This window comes from Microcebus murinus, chromosome 22, assembly GCF_040939455.1.
Source record: "Microcebus murinus isolate Inina chromosome 22, M.murinus_Inina_mat1.0, whole genome shotgun sequence".
Classification (NCBI taxonomy): Eukaryota; Metazoa; Chordata; class Mammalia; order Primates; family Cheirogaleidae; genus Microcebus; species Microcebus murinus.
The window spans coordinates 1,360,632-1,388,277 of NC_134125.1; the positions used below are offsets into that span (position 1 = coordinate 1,360,632).

Genomic DNA, 27,646 nt, shown 5'->3' on the forward strand with positions numbered 1-27,646 from the left:
AGTGTGTGTGTGTGTGTGTGTAAGTCCACGCACGTTTCCTAGTGTTTTTCTCTCTCTTGCACCCCCAGGTTGCTGGGGGGAGGGGTGTGCATTTGTGCAACAACCTGAGTCCTGTGGGGAGGGGCGTCCCCAGTGTAATTGGGGGCTTGGGGAGGCAGGGGAGCCCCACGCGACAGTAAAGACCCAGGCAGCTCAGGGCCGGCTTGAAAACCCGGCCACCTGCAGGGGCCGGTCGTGTGCACCTGCCTGGGTCCACCAGGCAGAGGGAGGACCACCCCTCCCCCGCCCCGCACGGGGAAGACAGCGGTTTCGCCTCCATGTTTGCCCGGGCCCCTGACCCGGCTCGGTGGGGCAGACACTGGCCGCGGGGGCAGGTATGGCCGGCTGGGTGCGTGTGCGCGCCTGTGCGCGCGTGTGTTCCAGCGCTGACGTCTCACAGGCTCTGCCTGCTGCTGCCGCCGCTGCACGGCGGATGGTTCCTCCCTCCCTCCCTCTCCCCGCCCGCGCCGCTTGCAGAAAACTAATGAATCATGTCTAGCTGGATGCAAGCGGCCGACACGCCAGTGCCCTGCGATGCTGGCTGGTGCCGCCTCCGCCTGCCCCCCTCCACTCTCCCCAGTTTGTAATCTGACACAGCGCGCCGCAGTCGTCTCCGCCGCGAACCTCCCGGGCCCCGGCACTGCCGGCCTCTAAGGTAGCCTGAGATTTATTTTTCTCTCCTAAAAATAGCTCCCCGTCCCCCTCGCCTCTCCGCGCTTGGAGCTGCAGGGCGCTGGAGCGCAGGGGCTGGCTGGGCACTCCTCCCCGGGCGAAGTTTACCCCGGCGGCCGCAGGATGCCCTTCAGCGGGGCCCTGCGAGGCTGCGGGCCCTGCGCGCCCGGGGCCGGCTGGGTCATCGGTCTCCAGGCCGGTGCCTTGGCGCTGTGACCCGGCCGCCCCTGGCGCGCTCCGCTCCGGAGAGGCCCCTCCAGGCAAAGTCGGGCCGGCGCGGGAGCGCAGGGCGGGGGACAGGGAGGGGGCCGCAGCGGCGTCCGGCCTTGGTGGCCCCTGTGCGGGGCGGGGGCGCGGGGCGCGGAGAGCCGGGCGCTGGGGGGACGCGCCCGCCCAGCCTGCGCGCAGGAGTCTGTCCGCGCACGTCCCACCGACCGACCGGCACGATCTGTGTGTCAAGCGGTGTCCCCCGCAGAGCTGTGCGTGCGTGTGCCGCGCGCGTGCCCCAGGCCGTCTGCGGGGCCGCCCCGCTCGGATACCGCACGTCCGCCGGGACAGCAGCGCCTGCTGGGACCGGGGCGGGGCCTGCGCGGGCCGCGGGGTCCTGTCCCCAGAGCGCGCTGGCGGCGGCGAGGAGGGCTGGGCGACTCCGGGGGGCAGGGGGCAGGGGGAGGAGGGGCGGGAGGGCAGAAGTGCCGCCTCCAGCCACCTGCCACCGCCAGGCGAGCGCGCCGCGTGGGCCGTGCGTGGTCCCAGCTGGCGGCTGAGCCAGGAGGCGCCGGGTGCAGCTCCCTGTTCCCTCACCGCGGACCCTGAGGGGGACTCTGTTCCGAGACAGAACAACACCCGCCTCCGCCAGCGCCAGGAGGAAGAGCAGTCGGCTCTGAAATGAAGACAGGTGTGCGGGCGGCCGGCGGGAAGCGTCCGAACATGCCTGGGTTTAGGGTGGACAGCCCAGCGGGGGACTCTGAAAACCCCACCCCCGCGGCCCTGCCCCCCGGCTGTCTCCCAGCCCTGCGGGGCCCCCTGGAGCCCGCGCCCCCCCAGGCCTGGCCGTGGGTGCCTGGCGTCGGGGCTGGGGTCCCGCCTCGCTGTGCGGGGTCAGGGAGGCGCCCCCGCTCCAGGTGGGACGGGCAGGGCGTGCTCTGGGCTCCCAGCCCTCACTCCAGAAGGTTCCGAGGCGACGTGGCGTGACACAAAGGCAGGCAGAGGCCCCATCTGCAGGGTGGGGTGGCCGGGTGTGGGGCGGCCCCGCCGGCCATATGGCAGCCCCCGGCCGAGCAAGGCCTGGCAGCGCGTTCAGGGAAGGCGCCGGCAGCTGGCGTTCACCGCCGCCCCTTCCCGGAGGACGGCAAACTGGGTCAGGGGAGGCTGGCGCTGCCCACGTGCCGCGGAGACCGGGGACGTGTGACCTGCAGGCCCGGCCGGCCGGCTCTCCGGGCAGCGCCAGCCAGCCGGGCTCGTGGGGGCTCGGGAAGCTTCCCCCAGGTGAGGCCAATGTGCGGGCAGCGTGAGCACGCCGGGCCTTTAAAAAGAAAAGCAAGCAGGGAAGCAGCTCAGCCCACCGGCGTGGTGCGCAGCGTGGTGCGCGGTGAGGTGCTCCGGACCGGAGTGGTGCGCCGGTGAGGTGCTCTGGACCCGGCAGGCGCTGGCTTCGCAGGAGGGACAGCAGGTGCGTCAGGGCGGGGAGGGGCCGGAGCAGCTGGCTCTCCCCAGCTCCCCCTGCTTTCCTTGCCGCTCCCCTGTGTACCTCTGGGGTGGGCCGGGGCTCCAATTAGAGCAGCGCTGCTCTTGGGGCGTCCGGCCAGGGGGGTCAGAACCCCGAGTCCCCGCGCCTGGGCAGGGAGGCAGGCGCCAAGGGTTTGCATTTCCCCCGGGTTCCCAGGGCGTGCCAAGGCTGCCTGCGGCCGGCCCCGGGACCCCATGCCGGCGACCCCTGATTGGAGGCGCTCTCTGCACCCCCCCCCCAGTGTGGTCTGTCGGTCTGTCTGTCTGTCTGTCTGTGAGCTCTGGCTGCCGCTGCAGTGAAGCCCGCCGCCCAAGCACTAGCCTCCCAGGGCGGGGCGGGCCCCCAAGGGCCAAAGAGGAGGGGTCAGGCCGGGGTCTCCCTGGGGCGCTGTGGCGAGTGCCTGGCTCAGGCGGGTGGGGGCTCCACACGGAGCTTCCCGGTGCTTCCCACGGCGGCCGGTGGCCGGGGGTCCGGGAGCTGTGAGGTGCCGGGAGCCCCGCGCTGGTCTGTTGTGAGTGGGCAGAGACGCCCACGGCAACCCCAAGAAAACCTGTTCCTCCTCTCCAAGCCCATTGGACTTAGACCACGTGGTGCACGACTCGTTTCCTCAGTTTCCCTTTTCGCTTCCACCCGTCTGAAAAGCTGCCTGGTCTTGTGACGGGTGGGGGAGGCTTTGTGCAGAGGGGCGGGTGCCCGTCCTGTGGGTGACGCTGGTGCGAAGGGCTGTCCCGGTGGCACTCCGGCGTCCCTGGCGGCTGTCACGGCCGGTGCTGTCCTTTCTCTCCCTCTGTCTCTCTCCGTCCCCTCCCTCCCTCCCTCTGTCGCTGTCTCTTTGCCCCAACCCTCACTGCCCGCTGGCTCTCTGGAGGGTCAGTCCTGCCCCAGGTGTGACAGTCTGGAAATTGCCTCCGTGCACAGCTCCCGGCCGTGCCTGTGCTCTGCACGTCGCTGTTCCCGCTCTGCTCGCGGGGCCTGCGCTGTCCTGACCGACCCTCGTTTCCGTGTGTTTCTGGTTAGTCACTCCTAACCGCCACGGCCTCCCCAGAGCTTGTCACCCACCTGTGTGCACCTGTCCCCAGCCAGGGCGTCCCAAGCTCTGCTGCACAAGCGATGCTGCGGGAAAGTCCTTGCCCATGTCCAGGTGTGGCATGTGTCCAGGTGTGGCGTGTGTCCAGGTGTGGCACTCGTCCAGGTGTGGTACTCATCCAGGTGTGGCACTCGTCCAGGTGTGGCTGGTATGCGGGTGTGGCATGTGTCCAGGTGTAGCATTTGTCCAGGTGTGTCCAGGTGTGGTACTCATCCAGGTGTGGCATGTGTCCAGGTGTGGTGTTTGTCCAGGTGTGTCCAGGTGTGGCACTCATCCAGGTGTGGCTCCTGTCCAGGTGTGGCACTCGTCCAGGTGTGGCTCCTGTCCACGTGTGGTACTTGTCCAGGTGTGGCGTGTGTCCACGTGCGGTCCTGTGTGGGCACCGTTTCGGGACACATCTCAGAAGTGTCCCCCTGTGGCACTGTGGGGCCACAGGGGACATGTCCACTTCGTTCCAGCGGGTCCTTCCCGTTTGCTCTCCGGGATCCTGCTTCCCCCGCGCCTGGCCCTGCCTGGCTTCCCCACGTCGGCCCCATTCTGTCCGGCCCCGTAGACCACGCTTCCCCCTCCATGGCTCCCTGAAGGCAGCTGGGAGTGAGCTGAAAAGATCTTACAGTTCCAAACCGGGCAGAGTGCAGTAGTCTGGGGTGGGGTGGCTCCCGGGTGACAGGGCTGGGCAGAGGGGACTGGAGGCACGTTTGGAGTCACCCAGGTGGGGGGCCTCGGGGCTCCGTGCCTGTGTGTGGGGACCCTGCCTGGGTCTTCGCCTTTGAGACGCGGCCGACACCCCGCCCAGAGGCAGTTCTGGGGGCAGCTGGGGCCGATCCGCCCAATCTTACAGTGATAGAGACTCAGCTGTACCCCTTGACTTCTGAAGGTACATTTTTTTTTTTTAAGACAGAGTCTCACTTTGTCGCCTGGGCTAGAGTGCCGTGGCGTCAGCCTCGCTCACAGCAACCTCCAACTCCTGGGCTCAAGTGATCCTCCTGCCTCAGCCTCCCGAGTAGCTGGCACTACAGGCATGCGCCACCATGCCCGGCTAATTTTTTCTATATGTGTTTTTAGTTGTCCAGCTAATTTCTTTCTATTTTTTAAGTAGAGATGGGGTCTGGCTCTTGCTCAGGCTGGTCTTGAATTCCTGACCTTGAGCGATCCTCCCTCCTCGGCCTCCCAGAGTGCTAGGGTTCCAGGTCTGAGCCACCGCGCCTGGCCACGAAGGTCTGTTTTTAATCACCAAGAACCACTGAAGAAACTTGAAGAAGAAAATATTTCTCATGAACCTTGAAACCTGAACCCTGTACCCCGCACCCAGGCCACCCGTTGTAGGGGCATGTGTTCCTGGAGGAACACAGCCATGTGCCCCGTGACGGCGTCCTGTCGGTGACAGGCCAAGTGTACGATGGTGGTCCCATAAAGTTATGACGGAGCCGAAAAATTCCTACCCTCTGGTGACGTCATAGCCGCCTCACCGCTGTGGCAGGAGACATGGCTCACGTTTGTGGTGAGGCCGGTGTGGACAGGCTTGCTGCACCGCCAGTCCTGCACATCCAGTTGTGTACGTGCGTAGCACGTGCTGTTGATAGGCAGTGGTTATCAGTACATCTCAGCTTTATGTAGTTACTGTACTTTTATCATTGTTTTAGAGCGTACCCCTACTCATATATAGAAAATGTTAATGGTGGCCGGGCGCGGTGGCTCACGCCTGTCATCCCAGCACTCTGGGAGGCCGAGGCGGGAGGATCGCTCAAGGTCAGGAGTTCGAAACCAGCCTGAGCAAGAGCGAGACCCCGTCTCTACTATAAATAGAAGTTAATTGGCCAACTAATATATATAGAAAAAATTAGCCGGGCATGGTGGCGCATGCCTGTAGTCCCAGCTACTCGGGAGGCTGAGGCAGGAGGATTGCTTGAGCCCAGGAGATGGAGGTTGCTGTGAGCTAGGCTGACGCCACGGCACTCACTCTAGCCTGGGCAACAAAGCGGGACTCTGTCTCAAAAAAAAATAATAAAAAAAATAAATGTAGAACATCCTTAGGCGCTTCAGAAGGTCTGCAGCCCTCTCGTAGCCGATGCCGTGCGTGCCGTTGCCCCTGAAGGCCTTCGGGGGGCGTGCGCTCGGCTGTGCCGTGCAGCACGTGTGCGTGCTCTGACGTGTGCACGGCGGTGACATTACCCAGCATGGAACTTCCCAGGACATGCCCCGTCTCGAGAGCCGCGTGACCGTAGCTGTCTCTGAGCAGGCCGGCCACACGGAGCCGGGCCTGGAGTGCTGTTTGCTGGGCGGCCCCTGGGCTCGAACCCGGGTTCGGTCTGCCGCGACGCTGCTGGACTGTCCGGACCGGGGGCCGCCAGGTGCGTCTGGGCTTTGGGAGGCGGGGCGGGCTCTTCTTGCTGCTCACGTGCGTGTGCGTGTGTGGGGGCGTCGTCCCCCGGGGCCTGGGCTGCGCGGAGCCGCGTGTGTGGACCAGGGTCCCAGCACGGGGCCGGTGCAGAGGCGGCCTCACGGCCTCCGTCCGCAGTGGCCTGGATCGCGAGCTGTCTGGGCGGCCGGTGTGCAGTAGGTGCTCAGCAAACGCTCCTGGGAGACGGATCGCAGGAAGCGCAAGGACGCAGGGCAGGCGCCCTCGCGGGTCTGGCTGCTGGCGTGTGCGCCCTTCTCCCTGCACGCTCGCCGCACGTGTGTGCGGCTGTCTGTGGCTGGGACGGCGCCGAGAGGCGGTGCCCGTGGCTCCTTCATCTCCGCACGGCCCTGACTGAGGCGGCGCCCCCGGTCGCTCGTTCAGCAGGCGTGTGAGTGCCTGCTACATACCGAGGCCGTGTTAAGTGCTGGGCACACGGCAGCGGACGAGATAGACGAGGTCCCTGCTCCCGTGAAGGTGGCACTCCTGTGTGTGTGCATGTGCGTATGCATGTGCGTATACATGTGTGTTTGTACGCGGACATGTGTATATGCATGTGTGCGCACGTGTGCATGCATGTGCGTGATGTGTGCATGCATGTTTTTGCGCATTTGTGTATGGGTATGTGTACAGTGCATGTGTGCATATGTGTGCATGTGCATGCATGTGTGTATGTGTGTGCATGTGCACATGTGTGCAGTGCATGCGTGTATGCACGTGTGTACGTGTGTGCATGTGTGTGTGTGTGTGGGCAGCGGCAGGCGAATGCATCGCTGGCCCACCTGTCTGCGCCATGCAGACAGCTCCAACAGTGGCGGTGAGAGACTGGCGGGATGATCTGGGAAGGCCTCAGGGAGGAGGTGGCGTTCCGGCTGAGAAGCATGACAGGACCTGGCGGAGCAGACTCCCGGGGCAGACAGCGCAGGCCCTGAGGGTGGAAGGCGGGAAGGAAGCGTGTGAGTTGCCCTCACAGCCTCAGTTTCCGAGGATGTGCACAGAGCTCCTGGGCGTGTGTGGAGCGGCAGGCCCTGGGGTCGAGTCCCCCCTCTGACCTGGGTGTCGGCCGGGAGCCCCCAGGGCACCTGCAGACCCGTGTGTGTGTGTGTGTGTGTGTGTGTGGGGGGGGGGGTGTCCCGTCCGTCTCCTCTCCGGGGAGTGGGCGGCGGGTGTCCGTTTGGGTGCAGAAGTCCCCCCTTCCCCTCCTGCCTCCCCCCTCCCGGCCCGCCAGGAAAGAGGGACCTGCCTGTCCTGCCTGTGGGCAGGCGTCTGCGTGGGCCGAGGCCCTGCCCGCGCCGCAGGCCTGGCGCTGGGACTCCGGTGGGATTCCCGCAGCCCCCGCAGTCCTGGGGGCCTAGCGCCGCGTGCGCTCCGCGACAGTTGTATCTAGGCTGGCCGCCGGGCTGGCCGGACGGAGCTGGTTTTCCTCGGGGTGATAGTGACGGTTACCATCGACTACGGTTTCTAAGTCAGAGAAATATGTGGCCGCTGCACGGCCGTGTTGCCCGGACGGAGAGCCGGGGCGGAAGGAGGGATGGCCGCAGGCCGGCTCGGCTCTGACCCCCTCCACCCGCAGGGAGCCCCGGAGCGCCGGGAGGCTGCGAGCAGACGGGGAAGAGGCCGGGCCTTTAGAGAGCTGGGTGCTCAGGGGCCGAGGGTTGTTGTTTTTTTCGAGACAGAGTCTGGCTCTGTTGCCCAGGCTAGAGTGAGTGCCGTGGCGTCAGCCTCGCTCACAGCAACCTCAGACTCTTGGGCTCCAGCGATCCTCCTGCCTCAGCCTCCTGAGTAGCTGGGACTACAGGCATGCACCACCTTGCCCGGCTAATTGTTAATATATAAAAATGGTCAACGGAAAAAAGACAAACTCTGTAAAATAATTTTAAAGAGATTTATTCTGAGCCAAATTTGAGGACCATGACCCAGAGCCACTGCCAAGTGGCCTTGAGCAAGTGGGCTCGCTGTGGCTGGGTGACAGTTCAGTTTTATACATTTCAGAGAGACAGGGGTTATAGGCAAAGTCACAAATCAATACGTGAGAGGCACACATTGGTTTGGCCCCAAAAGGTGAGACATCTCCAAGTGGGTGCTTACAGGTTATAGGTGGGTTTAAAGATTTCTCGGCTGGAAAAAAAAAAAAAAAAGAATGGAAAAACAAGCACCACATGTATTCACCATCAAATTGGTATTAATGGATCAACACTTAAGTGGACATATAGGAATAACATTTATGGGGTGTCAGGTGGGTGGGAGTGGGGAGGGGGCATGGGCAATATATATAACCTTAACATTTGTACCCCCATAATATGCTGAAATAAAAAAAAAATTAGAAAAAAAGAAAAGATTTCTCGGCTGGCAATTGGCTGAGAGAGTTAGACTTTATCTAGAAGACCGGAAAGGATATGCTTATTTTAAGATAAGGGTATGAGCACTCTGGGAGGTCCAGACAGGAGGATGTTTTAAATTTACAATAGGCGCCCGCTAGGATGCTTTAAGATATTTTAAATTTATGACAGGCATCTGCTAGGATGCTTGAGTTAAGACAGGGACTTCTTATCTTTTAGGTGACGTTAATGCCATATCAGAATCAGGGCGGCGCTTAGTGGGAATTTACCTTTTGTCAGCCTGACCCAGCTGGCCTCCTTAGGAAGGAGATTTTAGCAAAAGAAAAAGATCAGAGTTGAGTCCTCAGTATATATATATTTAGTTGTCCAGGTAATTTCTTTGTATTTTTTTTAGTAGAGACAGGGTCTGGCTCTTGCTCAGGCTGGACTCGAACTCCTGCTCTTGAGCGATCCTCCCGCCTCGGCCCCCCAGAGTGCTGGGATGACAGGCGTGAGCCGCCGCGCCCGGCCCGCTGATTGTCTCTTGGAGAGAAGCTGAGCGGATGGGACGGCACGCGGGACGGGCCGGGGCCCTGGCCAGCCCCGGGCGGGACGGTCCCCGTCCCCAGCCCCAGGCCCTAGGCAGGGCTCCCTCACCCCAGTCCTGCACCGTTTTCTTTGATCATGAGAATTAAATAAAGAAACTTGCGTGAACAGCCTTCGCACCCAAATGCGGCAGCCCCATCTGCCGTCGGCCGCCCACAGGTGGCCGCCTCGCTGCTTCTGTGCCCGTCGCGGGGCGCGTGTGCTGGGCACGGCGGCTCCGTGCCCGCCTTGCAGGTGGGAGGACGGGCTTCTCCAGGGCCGGGCCGCGGGAGGCTGGGGCAGGGGTCCCGCCCGGTCCGCCTGGCCCGGGAGCCGAGATCCCCACACCCCCGGACGAGCCGCTCCCGGACCCGGACGCGCGCTGGGACCCGCGGGGCTCTGGAGCAAGGCCTGTCCGGCCTCCTGCTCGAGCCTCCGGGAGCCGCCCGGCGGGCACAGGCCGCTGTTTCAGCGGCTTCAGGGAGGCGGGCTCGCGCACCGCCTGGCTCCCCACGCGCTCGTGCCTGTTCTCAGCGACGAGGGCCGTCGCCACGGGCAATTTCAGAGCCGTGAGGTCCCCTTAGGCGACACCCTGCCCCCAGCCCTGCTGCCCTGCCCCCCCCCCCCCGTGTGCTTTCTGTCCCCATGGACCCCGTTCCCGGACGTTTCATGAACAGGTGATATGTGTGCTCCCTCCTGTCTGGCTCCTTCCACGCGGCATCACGCGTGGTTCAGCCGTGGCGTGGCGTGTGTCAGATCTCATCCCTCTTTGTGGCTAGATAGCACTCCACCGTGCGGGCCCTCCACGCGCTTGTCCACGGGCGCCAGGGCTTCCAGGAAGCCAGAGGGGTGCTGCGGGGCGTGGAGACAGGGCCCGTGTGTAGCGTCTCTCTCTGTCTCTGCCTCTGGCTGTCTCTCTGTCTCTGTCCCTTTGTCTCTGTCTCTCTCTGTCTCTGACTCTGTCTCAGTCTCTCTGTCTTTGTCTCACTCTGTCTCTGTCTCTCACTCTGTCTCTATGTCTCTGTGTCTCTGTCTTTGTCTCTGACTCTGTCTCAGTCTGTCTTTGTCTCACTTTGTCTCTGTCTCTGTGTCTCTGTCTCTCACTCTGTCTCTGTGTCTCTGTCTTTGTTTCTGTCTCTCACGCTGTCTCTGTCTCACTCTGTCTCTCACTCTGTGTCTCTGTCTCACTCTGTCTCTCTGTCTCTGTCTCTGTCTCAGTCTGTCTCTGTCTCTCACTGTATCTCTGTGTCTATGTCTCTCTCTGTCTGTCACTCTGTCTCTCTCTCTGTCTCTGAGCTGAGTGTTTCTTCTGTAAACGTTTCCTCCTCGCAGACTCTCCGGCTGTCCCTGCGCAGGGGCCCGCTAGCAGCCCTCCCCTTCGCACCGCACCTGGCCTCTCCTCTCTGTGGCCGCCCTGGCGCCTGGGGCACAGGACCTGCCGCCCCGCCCTGTGCTGCCTTCCCCGCCCCTCGGGCCTCCGCGCCCGGCCCTGCCCCGCTCGCGGTCCGCCAGAGTGGCCCCAGTGACAGGTGCACACCCTGGTCCCCGGATCCGGGGGTCTCACCGTAGGAGGCAAAAGATGTGATAAAGTCCAGGATCTTTTAAAATAATTAAAAAAATTTTTTTTGCATGTACCGGTTTATCATAAAATATACAAATCCGGAACAGCCAAGAGGACGGGGGGGGGGGGCTAGAGCTGGGGGGTTGGGGGTGCCTGGCGCTCCCTGCCCTCCCGGCCTTGGGGTGTCACCACCCAGCGAGGTCGGATCTCAGGAGGAGGAAGGTTCCGGGCCCGCTGGGCCCAGCCCGCGTGAGACAGAGGGGCTTTGGCGGGTCCGGCCCTGCCCAGCCTTGACTTTGGACCTCTGGCCCCAGATCTGTGAGGGAATAAACTTCTGCGGTTTGAAGCTGCCGGGTTTGTGGCAGCCACAGGGCACGAACGCAGCGGGCTACTGCCCCCCCCCCCCCCCGTTGTGCGGGAAAGCAAGGAGGAACAGAGGGGTTGAGCAGTCAGCCTCAGATAACACAGCGGGAAGGCAGCAAAATCGGGATTTGAACCCGGGGGGGCTGAACCCCCGAGTTTGGGGACCTTATGCATTGTTGCGCTGTCGTACCTGCTCTCTGGTGGGCGTCCCGCGCTCGGGGGAACCTACAGCTGTAAAACCAACCGAGGGAACTCTCCGGAAGCCGGGCTGGAAGACGGAAGGGCCCCCTGATGTCAGATCACTTCTGGATTTTAAGACTGCCATTCAGGGCCGGGCGCGATGGCTCACGCCTGTCACCCCAGCACTCTGGGAGGCCGAGGCGGGCAGATTGCTCCAGGTCAGGAGTTCGAGACCAGCCTGAGCAAGAGCGAGACCCCGTCTCTACTATAAATAGAAAGAAATTAATTGGCCAACTAAAACCATATAGAAAAAATCAGCCGGGCGTGGTGGCGCGTGCCTGTAGTCCCAGCTACTCGGGAAGCTGAGGCAGGAGGATCGCTTGAGCCCAGGAGTCTGAGGTTGCTGTGAGCTGGGCTTATGCCACGGCACTCACTCTAGCCTGGGCAACAGAGTGAGACTCTGTCTTAAAAAAAAAACCAAACAAGCAAACAACTAAAAAAAACTGCCTTCAGGGGCGTTGGCTCTTATTTGCTAAGCAAGAGGCAAGAGGTGTGGGGCCCAGCCCTGGTTGCCGGAGCGACAGGTGGGAGCCCTGCCCCCCCTTTGTCCTGGTGCCAGCGGGAAAGGATTCCGGCCGCAGGGTGACCCCCTCCCCCGCCCCACACCTTCCGGCAGCAGCCGAGGGCTTAACGTGCGGCTAATCCAGGCAGAGGCAGCTCCCCTGGGCGTTGCGGGCACAGAGGGGGACACTCGAGGTGACTTTGCTGGCGCCACCGGGAAGTGGCAGGAAGGAGCCGGGTTCACCCCACCGCGTGGGGGGCGCGCAGGCCTGGGGCCAGTTCCCTGCTCGCTTCCCTACCCCCGCCAGGTCTCCCTCCCTCTCTGCTCGGCTAAGCTCCGTGAAGGGTCGCTGCTCTCCGTCCTCTCCCGGGAACCTCCGTTTCAAAACAAGCCCAGCGCTGCGCACGCACGCGGGTGGCTGCCCGGCCCGGCCTCCGTCAGAACGTGCAGAAGCCCCGGCCGCCCGAGGGGAGGCGGCTCCTTTGCAGAAGGCCGATGAGCGTAGGTGGCAGCCTTCGCGTCACGTGAGGCCACAGCACCTGGGATCCGATTATGGATGCAGATCCCAGGCGGCAGAGCCCGGCCAGCCCTGAGGCCCCGCCAGCCAGCGAGGGTGGCCGGGCGGGGCCGGGGCAAGCGGTGGCAAGCGGAATGTCCCTGCCAAGCTTTTAAAAAACAATGACCCTTTAAAGACACAGTGCTTTTCCTGCCGGAGGTTTTTTTATTCTTTTCTTTTTTGAGACAGAGTCTCACTCTGTTGCCCGGGGTACAGTGCCCTGGCATCAGCCTCGCTCACAGCAACCTCAAACTCCTGGGCTCAGGTGATCCTCCTGCCTCAGCCTCCCGAGTAGCTGGGACTACAGACATGCACCACCATGCCTGGCTTATTTCTTCTATATATATTTTTAGTTGGCTAATTAATTTCTTTCTATTTTTAGTAGAGACGGGGTCTCGCTCTTGCTCAGGCTGGTCTCAAATCCTGAGCTCAAGAGATCCTCCTGCCTCAGCCTCCCGAGTAGCCGGGACTACAGGCACGCGCCTCCACACCGGGCACTGATGTTTTTTGTGTGCGTGTGCAGACACACTCAGGAACTGTCTTAAAAAATGGATTTGGAGCCAGGTCTTTGTATCCTCCTTCTCATTCATTCATTCATTCCTCCCTCCAATCAGTCGCATTGTTGCCCGGCCAGGGCGTGCTAGAACGTGGAGTTTGCAGGCGAGCAGGGAGACAGAGTGTTCTGAGGGGTGACAGAACAGAAATGTGGGGCCCACGCTGGGGCCACGGGAGGAGGTGTCCGTGTCCGTGGCTCACGTGTGTGCGTGCGTGTGCATATGTTCTAGCCCATACACACCCCGCCTGTGCCATTCCATCCCACTCCATATTTTATTTTTACAAACCGTGTTAACACCTACCAAATCGACTCCACAGCCCGGTGGGCCGAGGCCTGCGGTTTGGACAACGCTTCCTAGAATGCCCGTCCGGCCGCCTGCGGAAGGCGCTTAGGGGGGGTGGGGGTCCCAGGAGTGGGGGGGGTGGGGAGGGGCGCCCCGGTCTCGGCTGGAATCGGACCTGGCGGGTCTGGGTGAGATTGATGTCCGTGCATCGGGGCGGGGAGCCTTCAATGGTTTTTAATTAAACTTTAATAAATAAAGAGAACAAAAGGCTCATCGAATCAGCCTCTGTTCCTGGCTGCTCAGCGCCAGGCGATTAAGCTGCTTTGTGGTAAACAGGACATGGGGGGGGCGGGGGCGGGCGGCGCGGCGGGGGGGAGGGGCGGGGAGGTGAGCTCGCAGGGATCCGCTGCCCCGCGAGGCTGCTGTCCACACCCGGGGGAGGTCGGGGGTCACGCCCCACCTGTGGGGACGCCCCTCCGCCTCCCACCTCTGCCCCCGGCGCTTCCCACCCTGGCGCCTGTTCTCTCCTCTGAGGCTGGGGACGTGGAGGTGTCATCGCAGAGGCAGGACTGAGACCCCGGCTTCCCGCCCCCCAGGCTGCGGGTGCGCCCCGGCTGCCCCTCCGGGCAGTAGACGCCTGCCTCCCGGGTCCTTCCTACCTCTGTCCCGTTTCCAGAGACAGACTCTCCCTTTTCACGGTGGCAGCACCCGGGCTCCTCCCCCAGACGCCGCAGACCCCGCCTCCCAGATCCCGGCAGGTGTCCACGCACCTGGCAGGTGTCCACGCATCGGGGAGGCCCAGCTCGGCCACCTGCAGCCTTCCGGACGCAGCTGTGACCGCCGAGGGCCACGGCCGGGAGGGCACCGTCCAGGCCACCAGGAGCCTTTGAGACAAGAGTCTGGCTCTGTTGCCCGGGCTACAGTGCCGTTGTGTCAGCCTAGCTCACAGCAACCTCAGACTCCTGGGCTCAGGCGATCCTCCTGCCTCAGCCTCCCCAGTAGCTGGGACTACAGGCATGCGCCACCATGCCCAGCTAATTTTTTCTATATATGTTTTTAATTGTCCAGCTAATTTCTTTCTATTTTTGGTAGAGACGGGGTCTCCCTCTTGCTCAGGCTGGTTTCGAACTCCTGACCCTGAGTGATCCGCCCGCCTTGGCCTCCCAGAGTGCTGGGATTACAGGCGTGAGCCGCCGTGCCCGGCCATGTGCTTCTCCTTGGTGTTGGGAGATTCCTTCGGAAGTGTGCGGTCTGCGGGCTTGTTGCTGGCGTAGAAGATTCCGCCGCGGTTGTCCCATCTCAGATATGTCAGTTAGGACCGACAAGGGGCCACGGACGGAAAACCCTTCCCAGGCTGGAACAGACCCAAAGGGAACGTGTGGCCGGAGGAGGGAGCATCTCTGGGGAGGGCGGGTCAGGCGCGGCTTGATTCAGGTCCCCGATAATCCTGCTGAGACTCCAAGTCCGTCTTCTCCTTTCCTGATTCTGACGGGGGGGGGGGGGCGCGCAGGGTGCCTTGCCTCGTGGTGGCAAAACGGCTGCCAGGACCCCCTGGAGCCACATTCCCTGAGGCTCTCGGGCGGCAGGAACGAGCACAGGTGGAATTGCGACAGAGCCCCCGAGATTCCACAGCCCAGTCCCTGGGGCCTGGCAGCGACCGCGGTTCCCTCCAGGGCTACGTCACCCTGAGATGCAGGGGAGGCCTCCGGGGAGCCTGGTCTCAGCCCGAGAGCCCCGAACTTCCTCCCACTGGCAGCAGGAGGGAGGCAGCGGGCGCGGAGGCTCGGGGAGATTGGATTCTCGGTCGCTGACCCTGGAGAGGGAAGGGGCCTCGTGAGAAGCCGCCTCCAGTTGCCCAGAGGGGCCCGGCGGGCACCGCAGGGACTCGGGGCTCAGCCCTCCCTGCCCGAGCCCGAGCGGGCCTGAGAGCAGACCCTGCCTGGAGCCTGGAAGCAGAGTCGCGGGGCCCTGAGCAGGGCGCCCGGCCGAGCCTGTCCGGGCCACGAGCTCACAGGCGGGTGCTGTTTGAGCCGCCCTCTGCCGTCACTTGTCACCAAGCTGAGGAGACCCACGCAGCTTCCTGTCCCGGTTCTCCGCGGGGGCCAGGGTTCACGCCGTCGGGCTGCGTTCCTCCTGCTGGTCTCGGGCCGGGCCGGCACCTGAGGCTCAGCCGGAGGTGCCCACGGCGGAGGGTCCCCCACCCGGCCGCGCTGCAGGGCAGACGCAGGAGCCTCCCCGATGTCGGTCCTGGTGAGGACCCTGCTGCGCAGAGCTGAGCTTGCCGGGTCCCGCCGTACCGCCCGTCCCGGCGATCTGTCCTCCCCCGGCCATGGCTGTGCTCGCGTGCCGTTCCCGTGGGAGGGAGTGGGAGGCGGTCACGTGACCGCAAGGTGGACAGCCTGTCCCACACCCGCCCTGCACAGCGGGACGCACAGGGGGTCCCCGGCGTGGTGGGGCAGGGACGGTGGGTCCCGGCGATCTCTCCGCGGTGACGATTGTCGGTCGCCGCTCTGCAGGCCGGGGCGAGAGCCGCGTGTCCAGCCGGCTGCGTCTTCCTGTTCAGGCCTTTCTCTTCTCTCCGCCCGCGTCGCCTGCGCTGGTCTCCGTTTGAGGGCTTGATTTTTATTTGCCTGCCCGCTTTGCTTGGAGCCTCGCCGCCTGGGAGCCTCGGCCAGAGAAACAATTGTCTGGTGGAATCGGTGCCGCAGAGCCGTGCAGAAGCCGTGCAGGGACGCGCCGGCGGTCCCACGTCCCCTTTGCCTGGTTTTCCTTTCCTTTATCCAACGACGGCACGCCGCGGCGTGCAGCGTCAGTCCCAACCTGAGAAACGCCGTGATGACATTTTTCACTTTGAAAAGAAGAGGAGAGGCCGGGCGCGGTGGCTCACGCCTGTAATCCTAACACTCTGGGAGGCCGAGGTGAGAGGATTGCTTGAGGTTAGGAGTTGGAAACCAGCCTGAGCAAGAGCGAGGCCCTGTCTCTACTATAAATAGAAAGAAATTAATTGGCCAACTAAAAATATATAGAAAAAACTAGCCGGGCATGGTGGCGCATGCCTGTAGTCCCAGCTACTCGGGAGGCTGAGGCAGGAGGATTGCTTGAGCCCAGGAGTTTGAGGTTGCTGTGAGCTAGGCTGACGCCACGGCACTCACTCTAGCCTGGACAACAAAGTGAGACTCTGTCTCAAAAAAAAAAAAAACTTAATAAAGGCCAGGAGAGGCTTAAATGACAAGAAGATGCAGGTCCCTCTCCCTGGCGACGCCGGCTGGAAGGCCGCCTTTAATCTCTGCTCTGTGGGGGTCACAGCGACTCTTCTCGGCCTGCGTGTGCGTGTGCGTGTGCGTGTCACCCGCAGGCAGAGGGGCTGGTGCGTGTCCCCGCGGTGTTTGCCCTGCGGCCTCCCTCCTTCCTCCTCCCCGGCCGCGCCCGCCCTCCTGGCAGCCCTGGCAGCTCTCGGCCCTCCCTCCTCAGTGTCACCGTCACGCGGCCATCTGCTGCCCCGCTCCCGGCCCCGCGACGACGGCTGGACACCCTCTCCGCTCAGCGGGGAGCTGGGTGTGCAGCCCGTGCGTGCTCCCGGCCATGCGGCCTCCACGTCTGCAGAGCGGCTGGACGGCGCCTCTCGGCCGGGTTTGAGCTTCCGTGTGGTGTGGGAGGACCCCGGGCGGGTGGTCGTCTCGGGGCTCCCATCTGGGCCTCGCCTCGGGGCTCCCGTCTCGGCCTCGCCTCAGGGCTCCCGTCTCGGCCTTGTCTCGGGGCTTCCGTCTGGGCCTCATCTCTGGCCTCCCGTCTGGGCCTCGCCTCGGGGCTCCCGTCTGGGCTTCGCCTCGGGGCTCCCGTCTGGACCTCGCCTCGGGGCTTCCGTCTGGACCTCGTCTCTGGCCTCCCGTCTGGGCCTCGCCTCGGGGCTCCCGTCTGGGCCTCGCCTCCCGCCCCTCCTGCCTTCGCTGGGGGTGTCCTGTGACCCAGCAGCCCAGCGGGGGGCGCAGAGTGTGAGTGTCGCTCTTTGTGGGTGAGGACCATGAGGCCGTGGAGAAGCTTCTCAGCCAGGCGTCTCGCCCACGTGGCAAGAAGGCCTGTGGGGGGTCGCGGGAGAGACGGGCAGGACTCGGTAAGGGGAGGCTACACTGGGGACGGCCCCCCAGGGGACACGGGCGTGCTCTGGTGGCCTCGAGGCCTTTTCTGTCTCCGATGAGAACACTCATTGGGCCGGGGCGGTGGCTCTCGCCTGTCATCCCAGCACTCTGGGAGGCCGAGGCGGGAGGATCGCTCGAGCTCAGGAGTTCGAGACCAGCCTGAGCAAGAGCAAGACCCCGTCTCTACTATAAATAGAAAGAAACTAATTGGCCAACTAATAGAAAAAATGAGCCGGGCGTGGTGGCGCATGGCTGTAGTCCAAGCTATTCGGGAGGCTGAGGCAGGAGGATCGCTTGAGCCCAGGAGTGTGAGGTTGCTGTGAGCTAGGCTGACGCCACAGCACTCACTCTGGCCTGGGCAACAAAGTGAGACTCTGTCTCAATTAAAAAAAAAAATAGAAAGAAATTAATTGGCCAACTAAAAATATATAGAAAAACTTAGCCGGGCATGGTGGTGCATGCCTGTAGTCCCAGCTACTCGGGAGGCTGAGGCAGGAGGATCGCTTGAGCCCAGGAGTCTGAGGTTGCTGTGAGTGAGGCTGACACCACGGCACTCCAGCCCGGGCAACAGAGCGAGACTGTGTCTCAAAGAAAAAAGAGAGCCCTCATTGGGTTTGGGGATCCCCCACCCCGAGCCACCATGGCCTCATCTGTCTCTTTACCTCAGGTACCTCTGTAAGGGCCCTACTTCCAAATGGGGTCCTGGGCCTCTTACAACCTCTTAACACGTGTTAAGGCTGAATTCACCAAGCGTAATTCATCTCTGAAATAATTGCTCCGATCGGTAGGCCCGGTAATTTCTGTAAAAGAATAGAATTACTTATAAATATCTTGGGGAGAAGTGTTTTGTCTACAGCGAGCGACACTTACGTTTGAGATAGATACTCGGGCGTGGCCACTCGTGTTCCGCCCGTCAGATTCCTGCCGCAAAGGGTCCCGCACGTCTGGGCCGTGCGTTGGCGCGTGGGTCTCTTTGCCGGACCTGTCCTCACCGCTCAGTGTGGGAAGATGGTGAAAAGAACCCCCTTGTCTGCCCGTCACGGCGTGTGCTTCGTTGCTAATTTCCTTTGAATCTTTTTTGAAGATCAAATTTTATAGCATGTAGCTATTTAAAAAAAATGGTTTTTTATTTTCAACATTCAGCAACAGCAACTTTTATGGGAGACCCCCGGTGAGCGAAGCCTGGTGCAGATTTGAGGGGGTTGCGTGGGTGGCCGCGGTGGGGCCGGGTTGACGGGCCGCAGCAACGATGGCAGGGCCGCCGCAGCTGCACGAGGCACCATCCGGGGTCCGCGGGCGGCTCCCCCGAGCGCCGGTTCGGGAACTTGGGTCTTTCCCGTCTCGGGCTCCGAGGTCCTCCTGGGCCCCTCAGCCCCTGCGCGGGCGGCGGGGAGGCCGGGGGTGCAGGAGGCTCCCTGGGCCGGAGGTGAGGTGTGTCCCTCAGCTGGTGCCAGCCCCTCCCGCTGGGGACGGAGTCCCTGGGCGGGCTGGTGGCCACCACCCAGCAGGGACACACGCCATGGAAGTGGTCCCTCATCCTCGGGGGCGGGGAGGGCTGTCTCTGCCACACTCGTGTGCGTGCGAAGCACTAGCGTGGGGCTACGGTGTGAGGAGCGTGTGCAGAAGAGAATTACACGTCTCAATTACCAGAGCCAGTAATTAATTTACACGACCTGTGGTTCATCTGAAAGTGTCGCTTACCCTCGGCTTTTTTTTGTTTTTTTTTTTTTTTTTGAGACAGAGTCTCGCTTTGTTGCCCAGGCTAGAGTGAGTGCCGTGGCGTCAGCCTCGCTCACAGCAACCTCAGACTCCTGGGCTCAAGCGATCCTCCTGCCTCAGCCTCCCGAGTATCTGGGACTACAAGCATGCGCCACCATGCCCGGCTAATTTTTTCTATGTAGTTTTAGTTGGCCAATTAATTTCTTTCTGTTTATAGTAGAGACGGGGTCTTGCTCAGGCTGGTCTCGAACTCCTGACCTTGAGCGATCCTCCCGCCTTGGCCTCCCAGAGTGCTAGGATTATAGGCATGAGCCACTGCGCCCGGCCAAGATTGATTTCTTTTTTTTTTTTTTTGAGACAGAGTCTCACTCTGTTGCCCAGGCTAGAGTGAGTGCCATGGCGTCAGCCTAGCTCACAGCAACCTCAAACTCCTGGGCTCAAGCGATCCTCCTGCCTCAGCCTCCCGAGGAGCTGGGACTACAGGCATGCACCACCATGCCCGGCTAATTTATATATATATATATTAGTTGGCCAATTAATTTCTTTCTATTTTTATAGTAGAGACGGGGTCTCACTCTTGCTCAGGCTGGTTTTGAACTCCTGACCTTAAGCAATCCGCCCGCCTCGGCCTCCCAGAGTGCTAGGATGACAGGCGTGAGCCACCGCGCCCGGCCTCAAGATTGATTTTTAAAAGAGTCAAAAACATATCGGTAGAAAAAAAGTAGGATAGAGGCTACAAGGGCATGGGAGAGGTGGGAGGGGGCACTATCGTTTAGTGGGGACGGAGGTTCCGCTCGGGGTGATGAGAAAATTCGGGGTCTGGATGAGGTGGCGGTTCCGTAACATTAGGACTATACCGTGTGCTACTAAGTTGTTCACTTAAAATGCTGGAAACTTTGTTGCAATTTCATCACAAAAGATATTTGTAAAAGCACATGTCACTTTTTAAAAATTTATTTATAGTCCTTAGGAATAAGCCTTGTTACGTGGGGAAGATAGTTACAGGGTTTCCTCACCGTTGTTCCTCATTTGAAACGTTCAGCCTTGGGGTTTGAGGTCTCTCTCGTACCTTTCGGGCCCTGGTCCCGCCGGTTAATCATTAGCAGAGGGTGCACGTGCTGCAGAGATAAGTATTCCTTCCCACCCGCCGAGGTCTCCCCAGGCTTCAGATACGGAAACATGACAAAACATTTGTTTTGAAAGTTAATACACCACACGGTGAAGATTCACAGCACAAAAGGATGCGTGGTGCAAACTGTGTCCCTCCTGCCCAGCGCTTCCTGGGCCAGCGTTTCTCAGCCTCGGCCGTGCTGACGTTTGGGGCTGGGCCATTGTTTGTCACGGGGGCCGTAGGGCTGCGGTCCCCGACCCCTGGGCCGTGGGCCAGTACTAGTCTGTGGCCTGTTAGGGTCAGCAGCCCGTTACCTGATTCGTGGAAAAATGGTCTTCTATGAAACTGATCCCTGCTGCTGAAAAGGTTGGGGGACCACTGGCTTAAGGAACAAAGGTATTCGGGAAGAGGAAGGCAGGAAGGTCACAAAGTGTTGCTCTAAAGGCTCTGATAAGGCCTGCAAACATGCTGTGTTTTCCATTTTGAATTGGTTGCTAATGGTAAAAACCCAAACCACGACAATTTCCTATAATACCCAGAATTCTGACAGTGTTCCTTTTTTTTTTTTTTCTTTTTTTTTTTTTCCGACAGAGTCTTGCTTTGTTGCCCGGGCTAGAGTGAGTGCCGTGGCATCAGCCTAGCTCACAGCAACCTCAGACTCCTGGGCTCAAGCAATCCTCCTGCCTCAGCCTCCCAAGTAGCTGGGACTGCAGGCATACGCCACCATGCCCGGCTAATTTTTTCTATATATATTAGTTAGCCAATTAATTTCTTTCTATTTATAGTAGAGACGGGGTCTCGCTCTTGCTCAGGCTGGTTTCGAACGCCTGACCTCAAGCGATCCTCCGGCCTCAGCCTCCCAGAGTGCCGGGATCACAGGTGTGAGCCACCTCGCCCGGCCCCGACAACTTTCTTGAAGAAAGGAACAGAGGCTCTGGCGACAGGGTAAGGGCCTCCCGTCCTGCCTCCGAGCGGCCCCGGTCGGCTCTCGTGGAGGCGCGGTTGTCCGGTGTTCTGGGGCGCTTGTCTGCCATCCGCCCTCCGTGTGTCTGACCCCAGGCGCGGGCTTGACCGTCAGAACCTCCGGTTCTGGTTCGTGCTCGGTTGGCAGCTCGCGTGCGCCACCCGACCCCCTGCGCTCCCGGCTCTGCCCTGCAAACGCCGACGCCGCCAAACGGCGGCCCTGGGACGAGACGCCAGGGCCGAATGTCCCGAGTGGATCTGAGGGCGTTTGCGAGCGTCGAAGATGCCTTACACACCGTGAGGTTTTAATGTAATGTAGGGCCTTAATTCTCACCCAAAATATGTGAGCGTGCGCTCAATCCGGCCCTCCAATTTGAAGATGGTGTTTAGCCACCCTCAGACTTGCTGATGGAAAGCGATTTTCTTATTTCCATAAATAATCCTGCCAAGCAAGTGATTTAATTGATTTAATGAGTCGTGTTGTGAGAGTCAGACCTGGCCAAGAGCGCGCATTTATTTCTGTCTCCATCTGTGTAATTTGCTCAGAGCCGGGGCGCGGCATTTCTAGCGAGGGATCGGGGTCTAAAGGGAGCTATCTCAGAACCCTGGGAGCGCCCGCGGAGGCTCCAGCCGCGCTCCGGGCTGCCCCGCCGCTGCCGACGTGCGGGGCTTCACGCCCCCCTCGGAGGCGGGCAGTGTCAGAACGTGGCCTGCTCCTGCCCTGAAACCGCGCCACATCGCGTCTCAAATTAAGCCCAAGAACAGATCGGCAGAGATGCTGGCCCACGACCATCGTGCCGTGTGATTTCATTTGACGGTAAGTGATTTTCTTCTAAGTGGCATTTCTTTTTTCTTTTTTGCCAGACCTTCTCATCTGCCAGCATATTTCGATATTGTATCCTTTTTACTTTTTTTTGAGACAGAGTCTCACTCAGTCGCCCTGGCTAGAGTGCCGTGGCGTCAGCCTCGCTCACCGCAACCTCAGACTCCTGGGCTCAAGCGATCCTCCTGCCTCAGCCTCCTGAGTATCTGGGACTACAGGCACGCGCCACCATGCCCGGCTCATTGTTTCTATTTTTAGTTGCCCGGCTAATTTCTTTCTATTCTTAGTAGAGACGGGGTCTCGCTCTTGCTCAGGCTGGTCTCGAACTCCTGAGCTCGAGCGAACCTCCCACCTCGGCCTCCCAGAGTGCCGGGACCACAGGCGCGAGCCACCGCGCCCGGCCGACGTTGTCTCATTTTTCGCGTGCCCTTGGAGAAGGCCATTCAGGCGTTCCTTAAACTCGTTAATTAAATCATCGGTTCCCGACGGGGTGGTTTTGCCTCCAGGGGACATCAATGATGTCTGGAGACGTTTCTGGCTGTCACGCCCGGGGACGGAGGTCGGGGAGGCCACGAGGCTGGCATCGGGCGGGTGGAGCTGGTGCCGCAAAACCCCCTACGGTGCCCGGGAAGACCCCGAGCAACGAACATTCGTCTAGGCCTGAGTCTCAGCAGCAGCGTGGGGTTGATAAACCCCGCGTTCAACGCGTGTTCACGGCCTGTCTTCTTGTCCGTGGGCGCCGTTCTGGGCATTGGAGGTGTCCGGTGAGTAAGACGGGGCATGTCCCGTTCCCATGGCACTTACCCGTGGGGGGGGGAGGAGGCCAGATAGCCAGTACACTAGCAAGACAATTTTAGTTTGTGCAACAAGGAAGAGTAATCAGAGAAACATGGCAGGGACGTCTGGAGCGGAAGATGTGAGACAGAGTGGTTAGGGAACTATGCTTGGGTGGGGAAGTAGATCAGTTAGGAATTGCAGTACCTGAAAGTAAGGAAATCTGACTGATTGTGGTTTAAACAGTGAGGTTTCATTTCGCCTTCATGAGAAGTCTGGAAGCAGGTAGCTGCGGACGGTGGTTCAGGGCCAGGGTCTCTTGGTGGTTTCCCCTCGGGGTCACACAATGGCTGCTGCAGTGCCAGCCACCACGTCTGCGCTCACGGCGGGCACCAAGGGGGTCGCTGTGCGTGGTTGTGTAAGAGATCCTTGGTCTCCCTTCTGCTTCTCAGCCACACAGCTCACGCCCTCCTGGGCTAGTGGACAAAGAGGAAAGGAGCCTCTTTGTCCAGCTCCTTCAACAGGGCTGGGATTAATAATTATGGCTGGACCAGCCTAGCTCCCCTGCCCAGCCCTGAGCCGGTCCCTGTGCCCGCGAGAATGAGACGCTGGGATTGGCTACGGCCCGGTCACATGGTTGACCCTAAGCACCAAGGGCTCCCAGGTGGCCTGGAACTCAGCAGAGGGAGACAGGTTAGTCTCCTGGGGAGAGGCTGGGGCCCCCGGGGCCGGAGGGGGGAGGCGTGGCATCTGGAACGCAGGCACACACAGCCGCCGCCGCCCCGGACGGCGCTCCCGGTTTAAGATGAGCGGAGCGAGACTCGGAGCTGCGGCTCCATTTCCAGCCGCACGTGCCCTGGTGGCGGGCGGCCCGGCAAAGGCCCTCCTGGCCCCCCGGGAGCTGGATCTGGGCTGGCGGGCTGTGGAGGCTCAGGCCGGTTGCCCCTTCCCCGCAGACCCCGGCATCTGGCGGGGGAACGGACTCCGTCGCTGGTTCCCGGCTTCCAGGCAGCTGGCGTCGTGTTCACCGTCGTAAACATCCCGACTCTTTTCTGATCCCGAGCCGCGGCCTCTCAGAGGTCGCGACCCCCGTGGAGATCAGGGTCACGTTCACGCTCCCATTGCAGGTCCCACCTGTCTCCCATGATTCCCGGTTTGCACGGTTTGCGCCGGCGCCTTACACCTGTCTCATGAGCACCCGTGTTCTCCCCCGGCCCCGCTGTGACGTGGCATGTTGCATGCAGACGCCTCCAGAGAGCACGGGGTCTCCGTGCAGGTCCAGAGGGGCCACGTGCAGAGGGTGGAGGCGGGAGCTTGGAGGCAAAATCTCCGGGTATATTCACATCCCCGTTACCAAACCCGGGAGCACTCATGCTTCCTGCGGTCCTCCAGGTGTCTGATGTCAGCAGCTGCCCCTTCTTTTTTTTTCCTTTTTCTTTTTCTTTTCTTTCTTTTTTTTTTTTTTGAGACAGAGTCTTGCTTTGTTGCCCAGGCTACAGTGAGTGCCGTAGCATCAGCCTCGCTCACAGCAACCTCCACCTCACAAGCAATCCTCCTGCCTCAGCCTCCCGAGTAGCTAGGACTTCAGGCATGCGCCACCATGCCCGGCTAATTTTTTCTATGTATATTAGTTGGCCAATTAATTTCTTTCTATTTATAGCAGAGATGGGGTCTCGCTCTTGCTCAGGCTGGTTTCGAGCTCCTGACCTCGAGCAATCCGCCCGCCTCGGCCTCCCAGAGTTCTAGGATGACAGGCGTGAGCCACCGCGCCCGGCCTGTTGCCCCTTCTCAACCCCAAGGCAACAGCGCCATTCACGTTCTCTTCCTGTCCCTTAGTCCCGCCTGCCCGGCACAGCAGCCCCACGAGGCCACCGAGCCCCCGAAATGAGGCTCTTCCGCACCGAAGTGCGCACTGGGTTTTGAAGACTTAGTAAGAGAAAAAGCATGCCAACCAGCATCAATGGCTTTGCACTGGTTATGTGTCGCAGTGACAATAGTTTGGGTACGTATATCTCGTTCATTATTAAAGTTAATTTTATCTGTCCTTCCTGCTTTATTTAGAGCGGCTACCGGACAGTTTAGAGCCATGCACCTGGCCCACGCTGTGTTTCTCCTGGGCAGCACGAGGTGCGGAGCGTGAAGCCCACTGCCGGTCTGGCCGTCTGTCAGACTCTCGGTCTTTCCCACGATGGGGGCGGGACTGATTCACGGGGGGCTGCTGTGCTGGGACGTCGGCGAGTCGGAGTTTGGACGAGGAGGACGGCAGGAACGTGCGATAGCAGAGAGTTTAAGCGCGTTTTCCCGTGTGCACTTTTGTTGTTGTTGTTTTTTTTATTTTGAGACAGAGTCTCACTCTGTCACCCAGGCTAGAGTGAGTGCCGTGGCATCAGCCTCGCCCACAGCAACCTCAGACTCCGGGGCTCAAGTGATCCTCCTGCCTCAGCCTCCCGAGTAGCTGGGACTACAGACATGTGCCACCATGCCCGGCTAATTATTTCTATATATATATATATTAGTTGGCCAATTAATTTCTTTCTATTTATGGTAGAGACGGGGTCTTGCTCTTGTTCAGGCTGGTCTCGAACTCCTGACCTCGAGCAATCCTCCTGCCTCGGCCTCCCAGAGCGCTGGGATGACAGGCGTGAGTCACCGCGCCCGGCTCATTTTATTTCTCTCTATATATTTAGATGGCCAATTAATTTCTTTCTATTTTTAGTAGAGACGGGGTCTCGTTCTTGCTCAGGCTGGTTTCCAACTCCTGACCTTGAGTGATCCTCCGGCCTCGGCCTCCCAGAGTGCTGGGATTACAGGCGTGAGCCTCCATGTCTGGCCTCCCGTGCGTACCCGATGCCTTCCTGCTCCGCCACCTGCCTGGCACAACAGCTCCTGTCCTCTCCAGATTCGAGGCACGGTTTCGGCCGGCTGGTCGCAGGCGCAGCAACGCCGGCCCGGCGCTGTCGGAAGGGACTCGGCTGCTTCTCGTGCACCGGCCCAACCGCGGACTCCGAGCGGCCGTCCCTGCGGTCACAGCGCTCGCTCGGCTATAAATATTTAAATGGCAGTTTCGCTTTCAGAGCGAGCCCATCAGTAGCCCAGATCAAGCTTTTTGACCTTTTGTCAATTTGCTCAGCGAAATGCGATCCTCCTGGTCTGCCTCCCTCCCGGTGCTGTCCGCCCTCTCCTTTCTCACCGTGGAAACGGCCGTGTCGTCTGCAGATGCGGAGTGGAGGCCCTGCGAGCGTGTGTGCGGGGAGCGCGAACACACAGACGCGAATGGCACCGTCCCAGCCCTCGCCGGGCGGCCGGAGTACACGAGTGCCAGGACCACAGGCTGCTGGACAGCACCTGGTGGGGGCGGGACGGGCACGGGACAGTCCCTGAATTTGTCCACGTGGGACTCAGGGCACCCGGGACATCCACACGGGAGCCCCGTGTCCTGTGCTGTGGCCGCAGGCTCCAGGGACGGTGGCCTTCCTGTTGCAAGCTCTGTCTCCAGCCAGGGCACCTGCGGCTACTCGGCGAGGTCTTTTTATTTTATTTTATTTTTTATTTTATTTTATATTTTATTTTATTTTATTTTATTTTATTTTTTGAGACAGAGTCTCGCTTAGTTGCCCAGGCTAGAGTGAGTGCCGTGGCGTCAGCCTAGCTCACAGCAACCTCAGACTCCTGGGCTCAAGCCATCCTCCTGCCTCAGCCTCCCGAGTAGCTGGGACTACAGGCATGCGCCACCATGCCCGGCTAATTTTTTCTATATGTTTTTAATTGGCCAATTAATTTCTTTCTATTTTTGGTAGAGGCGGGGTCTCACTCTTGCTCTGGCTGGTTTCGAACTCCTGACCTCGAGCGATCCTCCCGCCTCGGCCTCCCAGAGTGCTGGAATGACAGGCGTGAGCCACTGCGCCCGGCCGCAATTCCTGTTTTTAAACCTGTCTTTCTGAGCACCCGGCCCCCCGGGGCAGTTGCTGGGAGTCCCCATGTGCCACCCTCCCGTCTCCCTGCAGAGCAGGACTGGGGTTGCCGAGCCTCGTGGGGGGCGTGACACCCACAGTGTCCCCAAAACGCATCCCTGGGAAAGCTCCGCCCTCAGGGAGAGACGCTGTTTGGAAGCCAGGGACTCCGTGGTGACCCCGGGCGGAGCTGTTTTCTCTCTTCACAGAAACGAGCGTGTTCTGAAGCCGTTTCATCCGTGCTTAGTGTGCTTCTGACGGCAGTTACAAAGCTGGTTTTTTTTCCTCTTTTTTAAAGAAAAAAGGCCGTGTACATTTCTGTTCAAGGGAAGAGTGTCTGAAATCTCTCAGGTATTTTCCTCCAAGGTCAGCAGCCAACGCATCGCACGTGTCACCGGCAGTTTTCTTCTAGGGCGCGGGTGCGATTTGCATTATAGATGCACCTGCTTGTTTTGATCGGGGGAAAATATCTCCCCCGCCACTCCCCTCTGCCCCCTAGAAAACAACCACCGGCTAAGAAAACAACTCGAAGCCTCGCTTGTTTGCGGGGCGGCCGAAGGGTGGTCTGCAGACAGTCACAGCACCTCGGGGCTCCCCTGGCGAAGGGCCCGGGTCAGCGTTTAGGGCTGACAGCGCCGCGTTCCAAGGCGTCCCTGATGCATTGCACGTGCCGGGGAGGGAGCGCGCTCAGGGGACAGGGACGGAGCCCCCTGGGTGGGCAGGCCCCGACACCGGCTCACGCCCCGTGGGCGGGTTTCCCAAAGGAGGCTTGGGCGTGTTTGCGGCGCTCGCGTTTAACCAAGTGGCGGCAGCTCGGGGAGGCCGCGGGGAGCCGGGAGCACAGCTGTGGCGTGAAAAGCGGCTCTATTTCGAGCCCCGGACCGCGAGCTGGCAGCAAGTGGCCCCGGAGGACGCTCACAAGGCCCCTGGAGGTTTTTAAGAATGGGACCCGCAGCCGGCTGTCCGGGGAGGGAGCACACGTCGGCCCCGGGGAGCTCGCCGCGTGGGAAGGGCGGAGACGCACCCTGTGGACACCTTGCAGGACGCCCGCCAAGCCCCCTTGGTTTGGGTGCCGAGGGGGCAGGTGCCGTTTTTCCCCCCGAGACGGGCTCTCGCTCTTGCTCAGGCTGGTCTCGAACTCCTGACCTCCAGCGATCCTCCCGCCTCGGCCTCCCAGCGTGCTGGGGTGACAGGCGTGAGCCACCCCACCCGGCCGTAACTTAAGTTTTCTGATCCTCAAAGTGGAAATAGTGGTGGGGCTTGACTGGCAAGGATGTTGCT

At 60.9% G+C, this 27,646-nt stretch overlaps 1 protein-coding gene across 8 annotated transcripts in view; it reads left to right on the forward strand.

Annotated features, from left to right (window-relative positions):
• The first annotated feature begins 528 nt into the window (after positions 1-528).
• RIMBP2 (RIMS binding protein 2) overlaps positions 529-27,646 on the forward strand; it is a 156,393-nt gene continuing 129,275 nt past the window's right edge. For 7 of the 8 annotated variants that reach the window (XM_075996430.1, XM_075996421.1, XM_075996428.1 and 4 more), the window contains exon 1: positions 529-694. The gene's annotated coding sequence lies outside the window, so the exon portion shown is untranslated. Of the gene's footprint in view, positions 695-1,420; positions 1,610-27,646 lie in introns of those variants that run through there. The other variant, XM_075996423.1, reaches the window with a different exon arrangement.